Genomic DNA, 13822 nt, shown 5'->3' with positions numbered 1-13822 from the left:
GGAACCATAGGTGAATATTTCTCTTTTCCTTACCTGTAAGATCTGGTGGTTTGTGTGGTGTTGTTATCATCTCTCCATAGGCCAAGCGTACAGTATTGTGGGGATATGTGTTCATCTGTTCCCAGCAGCCTAAAACACCTCACATCTCTAGTCTCACTGTGGGTGGATGGATGCCAGGGTATAACATCCATTGCAGCTGACATTTGGAGCAGTAATCTTGCATCAGTCGAGAAATTGGGGATTAGGAATTTTCAGAGCCTAGTTTCAGTTGGTGGTCCAAGGGCAGTTGAATAAATAAACAAATAAGATGTTGATATACGAGTATCCAAAGTTAGAGGAGGAAGCGGATGAGATTAATAGAAGATTCCACCTAAGGTATCTGTGCTAATGCCTAAGGGCATCTCCAGCCGTTTGCCCCTTTAGGAGGCATTTTTTCGCCTCCCGGGGGCTGCCGGCGAGATTTTTTGCGTGGGTGTCAAAAAGTTTCCACTCGTTGTCTCCCCCACCCCCTTATCTGTCTCTCCTCTGCTCGGCCATGGAGGTGGAGGCGGCATGGCGTGCCCAAGTCCGCTGCCCCGCCGTCGCGTTCGACGACGCCCCGGCCACGCAGAGGCGGGCGCGAGCTCAGCCCTGGCCACGGGCGCGGGCGCGGCGAGCTCCGCGTTTGCTCTGCTCCGCGCGTCCGCCCTCGAGCGCGGCTCCGCCCCGCTCTGCCGCGCCGATGCCGCACCGATCCGGCCATCCCCACTCGCGCGCTGCTCCGCCCCGCGCATCGCCCGGCCGCGCCGGAGAGGCCGCTCCCGACGACGTTGCCGCGCGCATCGCAGGCCACGTCGGACCACCGTCACGGGCTCGCGTCCGACTCCCTCCACGTCTCCAGCGCGGTCCCGCCCGTGCCATTCGTGAGCGACCGCGCCCATCACAACAGCGCCTCGCCCTGATCGTTGACGGCGTGGGCGCGCGGCGGGACACAACGCCGCGCGAGGAGCAGCCAGGCACCGCGCCGGTCGCGTGCTCGCGCGCCTCCGGCGCCGAGCCGCCCGAGCGGAGCACCTCGACGAGCACCAGCACGGCGCCCGAGCGGAGCACCTCAACGAGCGTCGTCCGGTCCCGCCTACGCCATGAGGATGGAGCCCAGGAGGCAGCGCGACGGCCGGAGACTAGGCCCTGGTTCGGGGAGGCGGCGCGACGGCTGGAGACGAGGCCATGGTTCGGGGAAGCGGTGGACGCCGGCGAAGTGCGGGGCTGGGGGCAGCGGCGGCGCTGAGAGGACGCAGGCCGGCATGGGCGGAGGCGCGGCGAGGCGTGCCGGAGCGCAGTGCTGGGAAGGAGAAGGGGTCAGAGGAGAGGGGCGCGGCGGCATGGGCGGCGGGGTCGGGGCCTCGTCGGCTTCGAGGGAGCTGCAGCTGGTGCGCTTCGAGGGAGAGAGATAGGAGGAAGCACGTGGGTGGGCCAGCGAGGAAAAGTCAGGGGAGAGGAGGGAGACGCTGGCAGGTGGGGACATTGCCTAAAATGGCGAAATTAGGCCTCCCAGGAGCCCCCGGTGCGCTGGGTGTCGCATGCGGTCGCCGGCGGTGCTTTTTGCTTTTCCCGGCGAAAAACGAGCACTTGAGGGCACGAGTGGGACGTTTTTTGTCCGCCGGCGCCCAAAAAGTGGCTTGGGGAGGCTTCTTGGGAGCCCTAGTGGAGATGCTCTAATACTTGTTTCTTGTCCAACTTTTATTTCTCTGTTGCTTGAAATTCCCTATGGACTGTAAATTAGTCATGTATTATGTAGTAGCAACCCCACTTAAATCAATATCAGTAAAGTATGGTGGACTTACTCATTGGTGATACGGACATGCATTGTATATCTTGTTTCTGCTTGTTAGTTCCAATGTTTATCTGTTCATATTTTCCGTAAAGAATGTGTACAATAGTTCGACACAGGTGACATTTTCAAAACAAAAGAAAAAGGTACCTAAGGGGGCTACTGTGCTGCACGTGTTAAGTCCAGACTCTCATTTTTGTTTTGTCAAATCTTCTCTAATGACCATGTCATGTTGTTCTTCAAGGCAAATGAATGATCTGACAACATACAGTAACCTGTACTGTTGGTGCATTTCCTGGAAGTTGGTAGACCCAGGGACAACTAGACATCATGCCCTTAGTCTTCGCCGTCTCTATATATCTTGGTAGGACACATCAGTGCTCCATGTTTGTTCTGGTACCTTTCTTTTTTTGGAATTTTGCTCTGGTAACTTTCAGTCCCTAGTTTGGAGGATTCGTAGTGAACTTCCATAATCTATGACATGTCGTATCTGTGTGTTTTGGTGGATCTTTACTCTGGAATTATTTCCAAAGGAATTGTGGTGTGCAACAGAACTTAGCTAAGGCAGTATTTCTTTATTTAACTCACTTATATAGTAAATGTGCTACTTCTGAAGTTGCTGCAGGTGCTTGGTGTGAATCGAGAGCCCGACCATAGACTGCAACTTCGTTTGGACTATGTGATGGATTCGATGTTATATATGTGGATTCAATGTTACATATGTGGGTTTGATGTTATATATATGTGGATTTCACATTATATATGTGGATTTGATGATGATCCCTGCATGTTATGTATGTGGATTAGGGCATGTAGGTATTTTAATTTGCAGGGCGGAAGAAAAAAAACAGAAAAAATGTGGAGTACTTATATGCCGACGTCAAAGCCCTTGGCATAGCCCTCAGCATAGCCAAATCTTACTTTAAACCAGTAACATTTGTTGTAAATGGACACATCGTATCGATAAGCATTAGGCGCGGCGTGCCGCCGCGCGGGTTAAGCTAGTAGCACTTAGTTATGTCGATGGCAAAGCCCTCTGCAAAGCCCCCCACCTGGGAGCACTAGGGCCAGCCATGTGCCCAGTTATGCCGATAGTTTCGCCGTCGATAACGCTTGCCAGATATGCCCAACAGCCAAGCCCTCGGCAAAGCAGCCCACATGGGAGCACCTGGGCCCGCCACGTGCCTGGCTCTGCCGACGGTTTCGCCGTCGACAACTTTTGCTTGATATGCCCACGGCAAAGCCCTGAGCAAAGCTGCCCAACCACTACTAGGAAAACCCTTACCAGTAGCGTTGGTTTTTGGCTATTAATAGTATGGGCAGGCGCGCTACTGCTATAGCGCTACAGCTATTTTTTAGCAGTAGCGCTTGTTTGAACCAGCGCTACTGCTATTTATATCTAGCAGTAGCGTGCCTCTGTCCATCGCTACTGCTAATACTAGTAGCGTGCCCCTACAACCAACGCTACTGATAAGTAGTGCTGCTACTACTCCAATACCCCACGCTACTGCTAATATTTTTTTTATGTTGTTGTATTCGTATTTTTACAGGTTTTATACAATTACAACATACACATACACTGGAACTATATGAAAAAGGAATGTCTCATCATCATTTTCAAAGTGGTACAACATAGTCTCATCATATCAACATAGTCTGAACACAAATGATGTCGATCTCATCATCATCTCGAAATAGCGATACAAGCTAATGATCACATGTCTCTTACATTGTCACCGTAGACACATGTTTCATAATCTACCTAAACTATGACATACGGGATAAGAGCGATCACGATTATCAAAAGCGGTATTATGTAGTAGTTTTTGCAGCGGCGCTGGTTCTGAATCCCCTATTGTACTATGAATCTCAAGTAACTAGTTTCGGCTTCCGCTCTGCTATCAAACCCTTTCTGGCTTCCGTCGAAGAAGCCAGAGACTTGGGCCTGACACTCTGGCCACTCATCAAACACACCCGGAACATGCCCAACATACACGGCATACTACTTCCTCGCCATCGTTGATCTATATACCTGTCAGAGATGCATATATATATATATATATATATATATATATATAGTAAACATAGTTAACAAATTTTATTGTACCGAAAGTAATTAACTAGAGCGCGACACCATACATCTAATAATTTCGTCGTACTGAGAGATTCCAAGTTTCGTCGTATAGAAAGTAACAAGTAACTAAACAGACACATTGTTTTTAAGCAGTGCACTCTTCCTATCTGTCCATATCCGGAAGGGTGCACCCAAGCTTAGTGAAAGGCGTCATGTCCTGACGCTGTAGGGCAATGCGGGTTCGGACGCCAGCTCGTGATATTGGGCCGCCATAAAACATCCCATTCTCTTCGAGAACATCTTTCATGATGATGGACGCAATTTTCTGTTGGATCCGGTAGAAATCATTTCGAAGTCGATTATCCGGCACGGCTCCAAAGGCTTCGACCCATCTCTAGATATGGGTATCGTATGAAGATTTCATGCAAAGTGATTGCACATCTCTTCTGTACTCCATCATTAGATGGATGACATAGAATCCATCATTCTCACTTCTTGCCGGTTGCTGGATGCAACAAAAGTCAGTCTTGTGGCCGAAACAAAGCCCGGCCTTATTTGTTTTTTTGCATTGGATGTAGCCACCCCGCATGCTGAAGCCCATCATAGCTCTGTCCAGAACATACTTTATGTGTGTGTAATCTTTCTTCTGTATGTTCTTCGACGGGTCCAAATATAGAGCGCGGGAGTAATGAGGGTAAAGAATGATGAGAACGACACGACACCCCCCGCTGCGCAAAATACACGATCAAGTTAGCCTCCATGCGTGCAAAGTAACTATTGAAATGCACGTATGTGTTATAGTGCTATCCGCGGATGACTTACCTGGGATGATAAGGTAGGAGAATCGTTTCTTTGTCCTTATTGCTGATCAAGAATTCTTCGATGTACTAACTCGCATATTGACGGTTGGTGTCGTTGATTGACAAGAAGTCCTCATGCATGTAGTATGGGTCCGCGACCGCAAGACCGGTGACTTGCTCTCTCCTGACGATGTAGTTCATGTGCAGCGTATACAGGCGGACGAACGTAAAATCAGTGTCCTCATTTGAAACATCTGGAAGATGTAATCAAACCTCAGGAAGAAGAGGTCCACGGGGCATGTGTGGACATACATCTTGCAACTGCTCGACACATGAACCGTATAAAGTGGGTATTCTGGATCATCCGAGGCGAGGAGGCTTCTCTCTGTCGAAAGCACATGGTCATGGAGTCTCCTGAGATCCCCTGCTATGGCAGCTAGTGCATTAGCCGGTACCATTGCTCTCCCGCAACATGGATTAATGGCGCATGTTTCATCGGTACACAGTCAACCTTGGTCAAAGGCGGCTGGCTGCTAGAACCAACATTGCCAGCTTTATTGGATTTTCTCGCCACCGGTCTCTTCCTCTGCTTCTTCTTGGTGGGCTCAGGTGCTGGTGGGTCTGTCAGACCCTCCCTGAGCACCACCCCTAGTGTTGTCGGGCTCAGCATTGGACGACTCTGGCTAATTAGTTGAGCTTGGGTGGAGCCGGCATCTGGAGGAGTGTCCTGCGAGGATTGCATGAACAAAGACTTCTTGCACTCCTGAGGACGTTCCGGCTGTGGTACATGCATCTCATATTCATATGGTTGAGTCATTGTTACCTCGTTGTCAAAGGCAGTATTGAAATACTGGTTAGGGTCATCGGCCACCTCCATATCATGATCCATATCCTCTTCCATGGGGCAGATGGCATCATCTGCCGGAACGGTTGGCCCTCCTTCCTCATGTCTCTCGATCTCAGCAAGCAGCATAGACGATGGTTGTACTTGCGTAGGTGGTGTTGTGGTCATACCTTCCTGAGGTCCTGTTGGTATGCTCCGAGCCACCTCGACACGAAGAAGATTTTTCGGCCACAGGATCGGTCAATTTTTGCATTGGCCAAGCTGTGTGGGGGTCTCGTCATCCTCTCCATCGGTTTGTATCGGACGAGGGAAACCCTCGTAGCCCGCTTTCACACTCGCCACAGAGACCCTTAAGGCGTTATCAAGGCATCTGCCGGCGCTGAAACAATCTATCCTTAGGCTTGACTATAGTACCCTTCCCCACATCCACCAACCCGCCCTTCATGTGGTAAAGGAGGGTGCACGGAGTGGAGTCGGCCTATAAAGACATATACGTGCTGCGTCAGAGATCCAAAAAGAACGACAACTAAAGATTAATTAATTAGTTGAGTTGATGAAGGTGCAACGCGTACTTACCGTGAGGGTGTCGAGCTCAGCCAATGTCGACGGACCGACATTCAAGCCAGAGATGGAGCTAGGGCTGTTGTGAGAGCTGGGTGCAGGAGCAGGTGCTGGGGGAGGTGCGGGTGTGGTTTCCATACTAGGTACGGGTATGGGTGTGGTGTTCATTGAGTTGCTCCGGTGAAGCTGGGCATGGGAAAATCACTTGGTGGCGCGTTTGGATTTTGTTGCACCCCTGTGACCACTGTTGGAATCAAGCTTGTAAAGGCAGCCACCATATCAGATCTACAGGTGGCGATTATCTCAGCTTTGGTCTCAGTTTTTGCGTTGTCCATCGCCCGTGCCACCTTCTCATCGATAGTCACTTGACTGAACTTCTTTCTCTGTCTTTTGGCCTCGGGGTCCTCGTTATAATAGTAATTCCACGTGGCGCCATCCCTGGCGCCGTGCACACGTCCATGTTGCGGCCGCTGGCCGGGCGGGTGTCCCATCATTATGTTCATGTCCCGGTTGAAAGGAGTGTCCCACTTGTACTTCGCCGACGAGTGAGTCGACTGAGTCGACGAGTCGCTTTCGGCCGCAAGCTTGTGTTGCTCTCTCTGCAAAATGGACCGTGAATCATTTACGAATGCGACTAGAATATAGTAGACTTCATTGATTAGAAGCTAATATGTAAGGTGGTAAAAGGATAATTACCAGTAATCTCATGAATTTCCTAGTCGGCACGTCGGTGAAAAAAAATTCTTTTTTTGGGGTCCCCTGCTGGTCGGTGAACTCAGCCAATGGGTTTGGGATCCCCTGACGTTCACGTTCTGTGTCCTCCTTAGCCCACACGGGCCTCTTTCCCGTGTAACCACGACTTCCAAGGCAGTGGTTCCCCATGTTCTTTGCCTGCAACTGCTTGCCTCTCTCTGACCTGGCCTTGGCAGCTTCTTCATTGCAAGTCTCCTTGAACTTTTCAAAGTCCACTATCGTGGTTTTCGGATTGTCTGCAACAATCTCGGCGTAGGTTTCATGGTCTACTTCAATTGCCTTTTCCACCCTAGTTTTCCAAGCGCTCAATGCGTTGTTGGACTTCCCTAGGGCTTTGTTGTTGATTTTTTTCATGGCATCATCATCCCATGGGTCGACATCGTCATTCCGATCGGGGAAGAGGAATCTTGCGTGCAACCTAGTTAGGAGCAGCTTCTTCAAATTTTCATTCTTCCATATTTTTGTGGTGTTGATGTTAGCTGTATCTCGTAGGCGTCGTCGGGGCTGAGGGGGTGGCGTCGGGGTTGAGGACGTCGGCGTCGTGGTTGGCGTCGCCGGGGCTGAGGGCGTTCTTCTCCTCCTTGCTGAGCATTGTGGATCTGCAGAGACCAAATTTGGTTAGAGAGAGAGAGAGAGGGAGAGAGAGAGAGACCTGCCGGCGGAGAGGATGGCGCTGGAGGTGGGGACTGCACGGGGGAGTGGCGAAACGGGGGGAGGGGCCGGGGGCGCCACAGGGGGAGGGGGTGGGGCGAGTGGCCGATGGCACGAGGGAGGGGTGGCACGGGGGAAGGGGTCAGGTGCGGCGTGCGTCGACGGCGGCGGGGGCAGGTGCGGCGTCGGTGGTGGCGCGCGTCACAAAGAAAGGGGATCAGATTGAGCGAGAGTGAGAGAGAGGAAAAAGATGTGGGGCTATCTAGGCGACTTAGCTACAGCGTGGGGCAGCAAAACGCGCTATAGCTAAGTTAGCTATAGCGCGGGGCAGGAAAACGCGCTACTGCTTACCTTTTCTTTTATTTTTATTTTTCTTTTTCTTTCATTTGCACTTTTCTTTTTCTTTTTCTTTTTCATATTCCGCTAACTTCCTTCCTTTCTTTTTCTATTTTTCTTGCATTTCATTTTCCACAACTTATTAGTTCCTGTTTCTTTTTCTTTTTATTTTTCTTTCATTTGCACTTTCCTTTTTCTTATCTTTCATTTGCACTTTCCTTTTTCTTATCTTTCATTTGCATTTGTACAAAGTTTGTATAGCAGGGGTATATATAACTCTAGCTAGTTAGGGTTTAATTTAGTCTGTCATTGGAGCAATACCACTGTTACCCTCCGGATAATAATTAGTATAATATATATTACATCATTTGACCGCTATCGGCGGTATACAAAATAGCTAGACACACACAAAGTTTGCAGATTAGTTTGTCAGCTTGGGCGACGACGATGCTTCAGACTGATCTTCTTCCCTCTTTTGTTCGTTGTCAAATAATTGAGCCCATGGTCGTGACTTTTCCTTCTCCAGGGATTACGATCTTTTGTAGGTAATGTAGTCTTCATTCTTATTTTGACGTATGTTTCATCAGCAGCACCATCATCTTCCCTCATCGGATCACCGTACTGGTCGTAGTCTTCCTCATTCGCGACTCCATCCATTCCGGCGATGCTCCTTTTGTTTCTCCTCATGACAACACGGCTGGGATTGATCGGATCAGTTATGAAGAAACATTGTGTCACGTGTTTAGCGTGTACCCATGGCTCATTTTTCGCGATGGCGTTGACGGTACCGCTATCGGAGTCGGGTATACACATGGTAGTGAAATGTCGGTTTTCTCTTTGTACATTCTTAGCCCATATGACATGGAACATCGTCGCGCTATGCAATCCAGAGTAGTTAAGCTACCATATCTCTTCGACCCTTCCATAATATCTTTCAATTACATTCCCCACCATGGCTTCCACCGTCACCCTGAGTTTTGGTCACCACTGTTTATATCTTTCTCCTCCGTGTAGAACGTGTATACGTTGATATCATATGCTTGATAAGTCATGAGGTTGGTCGAGGGGCCATGTACTAAGGCATATATGAGAGTTCTGTTCGGACAACCCTCTTCCGGGGGATTAGCCAGAACTCGCTCTTTGAACCAACGCAAGAAAGTGGAGTTGTGCTCTCTAATAACTTTAGCGTCCGTCCTGTGCACCCCACGGTCACAGTACTTCTTTATGATGATCTCTTTGTGCAGTGTCACGAAATCTTCTAGCACATCTAGATGTTGTAGCACTACTAAGTTTGCCCTGTCAATGTCGTTTTGTCGGCCCGAGCGTAACACATTCACATCCCTATGACCGTTGGAGTGACCTTCGCCTTCGAGCCTTCCACAGTGCTTGTTGACGGGCACACCAACAACAGGGTCTCTGGTGCCTACTAGATAACTCTAGAGGCAAAAATATAGTTATTATTTATTTCCTTATATCATGATAAATGTTTATTATTCATGCTAGAATTGTATTAACTGGAAACATAATACTTGTGTGAATACATAGACAAACAGAGTGTCACTAGTATGCCTCTACTTGACTAGCTCGTTGATCAAAGATGGTTATGTATCCTAACCATAGACATGAGTTGCTATTTGATTAACGGGATCACATCATTAGGAGAATGATGTGATTGACTTGACCCATTCCGGTAGCTTAGCACTTGATCGTTTAGTATGTTGCTATTCCTTTCTTCATGACTTATACATGTTCCTATGACTATGAGATTATGCAACTCCCGTTTACCGGAGGAACACTTTGTGTGCTACCAAACGTCACAACGTAACTGGGTGATTATAAAGGAGCTCTACAGGTGTCTACGAAGGTACATGTTAGGTTGGCGTATTTCGAGATTAGGATTTGCCAGTCTGATTGTCGGAGAGGTATCTCTGGGCCCTCTCGGTAATGCACATCACCTAAGCCTTGCAAGCAATGCAACTAATGAGTTAGTTGCGAGATGATGTATTACGGAACGAGTAAAGAGACTTGCCGGTAACGAGATTGAACTAGGTATTGAGATACCGACGATCAAATCTCGGGCAAGTAACATACCAATGACAAAGGGAACAACGTATGTTGTTATGCGGTCTGACCGATAAAGATCTTCATAGAATATGTGGGAGCCAATATGAGCATCTAGGTTCCACTATTGGTTATTGACCAGAGACGTGTCTCGGTCATGTCTACATTGTTCTCGAACCCGTAGGGTCCGCACGCTTAACGTTACGATGACAGTTTCATTATGAGTTTATTTGTTTTGATGTACGGAAGGTTGTTCGGAGTCCCGGATGTGATCACGGACATGACGAGGAGTCTTGAAATGGCCGAGACATAAAGATTGATATATTGGAAGCCTATATTTGGATATCGGAATCGTTCCGGGTGAAATGGGGGGTTACCGGAACCCCCCCCCCCCCAGGAGTTAATGGGCCTACATGGGCCCTAAGGGAGAAGAGGAGGGCCGGCCAGGGCAGGCCGCGCGCACCCTCCCCCCTAGTCCGAATAGGACAAGGAAGGGGGGGGGGGCGGCGCCCCCCTTTCCTCTTTCCCCCTTCCCCTTTCCTTCTCCAACAAGGCAAGAGGGGGGAGTCCTACTCCCGGTGGGAGTAGGACTCCGCCAGGCGCACCCCTAGAGGGCCGGCCGCACCTCCTCCTCCCTCCTTTATATATGGGTGTGAGGGGGCACCCCAAGACACACAAGTTGATCTTCGTGATTGTTCCTTAGCCGTGTGCGGTGCCCCCTTCCACCATATTCCACCTAGGTCACATCGTAGCGGTGCTTAGGCGAAGCCCTGCGACGGTAGAACATCAAGATCGTCACCATGCTGTCGTGCTGACGGAACTCTTCCCCGACACTTTGCTGGATTGGAGTCCGGGGATCGTCATCGAGGTGAACGCGTGCTAGAACTCGGAGGTGCCGTAGTTTCGGTGCTTGATCGGTCGGGCCGTGAAGACATACGATTACACCAACCGCGTTGTCATAACGCTTCCGTTTTCGGTCTACAAGGGTACGTGGACAACACTCTCCCCTCTCATTGCTATGCATCACCATGATCTTGCGTGTGCGTAGGATTTTTTTTGAAATTACTATGTTCCCCAACAGTGGCATCAGAGCCAGGTTTTATGCGTTGATGTAATATGCACGAGTAGAACACAAGTGAGTTGTGGGCGATATAAGTTCTACTGCTTACCAGCATGTCATACTTTGGTTCGGCGGTATTGTTGGATGAAGCGGCCCGGACCAACAACCAGGTCATACTTACGCGAGACTGGTTCTACCAATGTGCTTTGCACACATGTGGCTAGCGGGTGTCAGTTTCTCCAACTTTAGTTGAACCGAGTGTGGCTACGCCCGGTCCTTGCAAAGGTTAAAACATCACCAACTTGACAAACTATCGTTGTGGTTTTGATGCGTAGGTAAGAACGGTTCTTGCTAAGCCCGTAGCAGCCACGTAAAACTTGCAACAACAAAGTAAAGGACGTCTAACTTGTTTTTGCAGGGCATGTTGTGATGTGATATGGTCAAGACATGATGCTAAATTTTATTGTATAACATGATCATGTTTTGTAACTGAGTTACCGGCAACTGGCAGGAGCCATATGGTTGTCGCTTTATTGTATGCAATGCAATCGCCCTGTAATGCTTTACTTTATCACTAAGCGGCAGCGATAGTCGAAGTAGCATAAGATTGGCGAGACGACAACGATGCTACGATGGAGATCAAGGTGTCGCGCCGGTGACGATGGTGATCATGGAGGTGCTTCGAAGATGGAGATCACAAACACAAGATGATGATGGCCATATCATATCACTTATATTGATTGCATGTGATGTTTATCTTTTATGCATCTTATCTTGCTTTGATTGACGGTAGCATTATAAGATGATCTCTCACTAAATTTCAAGATAAAAGTGTTCTCCCTGACTATGCACCGTTGCCAAAATTCGTCGTGCCCAGACACCACGTGATGATCGGGTGTGATAAGCTCTACGTCCATCTACAACGGGTGCAAGCCAGTTTTGCACACGCAGAATACTCAGGTTAAACTTGACGAGCCTAGCATATGCAGATATGGCCTCGAAACACTGAGACCGAAAGGTCGAGCTTGAATCATATAGTAGATATGATCAACATAGTGACGTTCACCATTGAAAACTACTCCATTTCACGTGATGATCGGTTATGGTTTGGTTGATTTGGATCACGTGATCACTTAGAGGATTAGAGGGATGTCTTTCTAAGTGGGAGTTCTTAAGTAATATGATTAATTGAACTTAAATTTATCATGAACTTAGTACCTGATATTATATTGCTTGTCTATGTTTGATTATAGATAGATGGCCCTTGCTGTTGTTCCGTTGAATTTTAATGCGTTCCTTGAGAAAGCAAAGTTGAAAGATGATGGTAGCAATTACACGGACTGGGTCCGTAACTTGAGGATTATCCTCATTGCTGCATAGAAGAATTACATCCTGGAAGCACCGCTGGGTGCCAGGCCTGCTGCTGGAGAAACACCAGATGTTATGAACGTCTGGCAGAGCAAAGCTGATGACTACTCTATAGTTCAGTGTGCCATGCTTTACGGCTTAGAACCCGGTCTTCAATGACGTTTTGAATGTCATGGAGCATATGAGATGTTCCAGGAGTTGAAGTTAATATTTCAAGAAAATGCCCGGATTGAGAGATATGAAGTCTCCAATAAGTCCTATAGCTGCAAGATGGAGGAGAACAGTTCTGTCAGTGAGCATATACTCAAGATGTCTAGGTATAATAATCACTTGATTCAACTGGGATTTAATCTTTCGGATGATAGCGTCATTGATAGAATTCTCCAATCACTGCCACCAAGCTACAAGAGCTTCGTGATGAACTATAATATGCAAGGGATGGAGAAGACTATTCCCGGGCTCTTCGCAATGCTGAAAGCTGCGGAGGTAGAAATCAAGAAGGAGCATCAAGTGTTGATGGTCAAAAAGACCACTAGTTTCAAGAAAAAGGGCAAAGGGAAGAAGAAGGGGAACTTCAAGAAGAACAGCAAACAAGTTGCTGCTCAAGAGAAGAAACCCAAGTCTGGACCTAAGCCTGAAACTGAGTGCTTCTACTTCAAGCAGACTGGTCACCGGAAGTGGAACTGCCCCAAGTATTTGGCGGATAAGAAGGATGGCAAGGTGAACAAAGGTATATGTGATATACATGTTATTGATGTGTACCTTACTAGAGCTCGCAGTAGCACCTGGGTATTTGATATTGGTTCTGTTGCTAATATTTGCAACTCGAAACAGGACGAGGTGACGATGCGCGTGGGAAATGGTTCCAAAGTCGATGTGATTAGGGATGGCAATGGGGCCCCATCACTACAGGAATCAGCTACTTTGCCATCTGCCACGGCAGACGGCAAATGCATGGATGGCTGACGGCAAAGGTCTTTGCCGTCTGCCGCGGACGGCAAAAGGGGACGACAAAGTAAGGTTCTACAAAGAGCTACTTTGCCATCTTCTTCGGGCGGCTGACGGCAAAGGGGCCTTTGCCATCAGCAGCGGACGGCAAAGAGTGCAGATGGCAATAAATGCGTTGTTACTCCGTTAGGTGGTTAACGGCAGGCCTTTGCCGTCCGCCGCTGACGGCAAACTTCGGAAGGCCTGTGCCGTCCGCCGAATGATGTCAGCCGACGTCGCTACACGGCAGGCCTTTGCCGTCCGCCACTGTAGGCAAAGTTTTTACTCTTTGCCGTCCGCCGCCGACGGCAAAGCCTTTGTCGTCACCCACTATAGGCAAACTGACCAAATTGGTCAGCCTCCCAGGAAGCAAAGTTGCCTGCCATGTGGCCTGTTTGTCGTCGGCTGCTGATGGCAAAGAGCCCTTTGCCATCGGTGGAAGACGACAAAGAGCCTACATATTGTCTCTTTTTTCTGTTTTTTTAATCCAACAATTTTCACAGCAAATATATATGAC

This window comes from Triticum aestivum, chromosome 2A, assembly GCF_018294505.1.
Source record: "Triticum aestivum cultivar Chinese Spring chromosome 2A, IWGSC CS RefSeq v2.1, whole genome shotgun sequence".
Classification (NCBI taxonomy): domain Eukaryota; kingdom Viridiplantae; phylum Streptophyta; class Magnoliopsida; order Poales; family Poaceae; genus Triticum; species Triticum aestivum.
The sequence above is the reverse complement of the archived record's forward strand: the minus strand, read 5'-3'. Positions refer to the sequence as shown.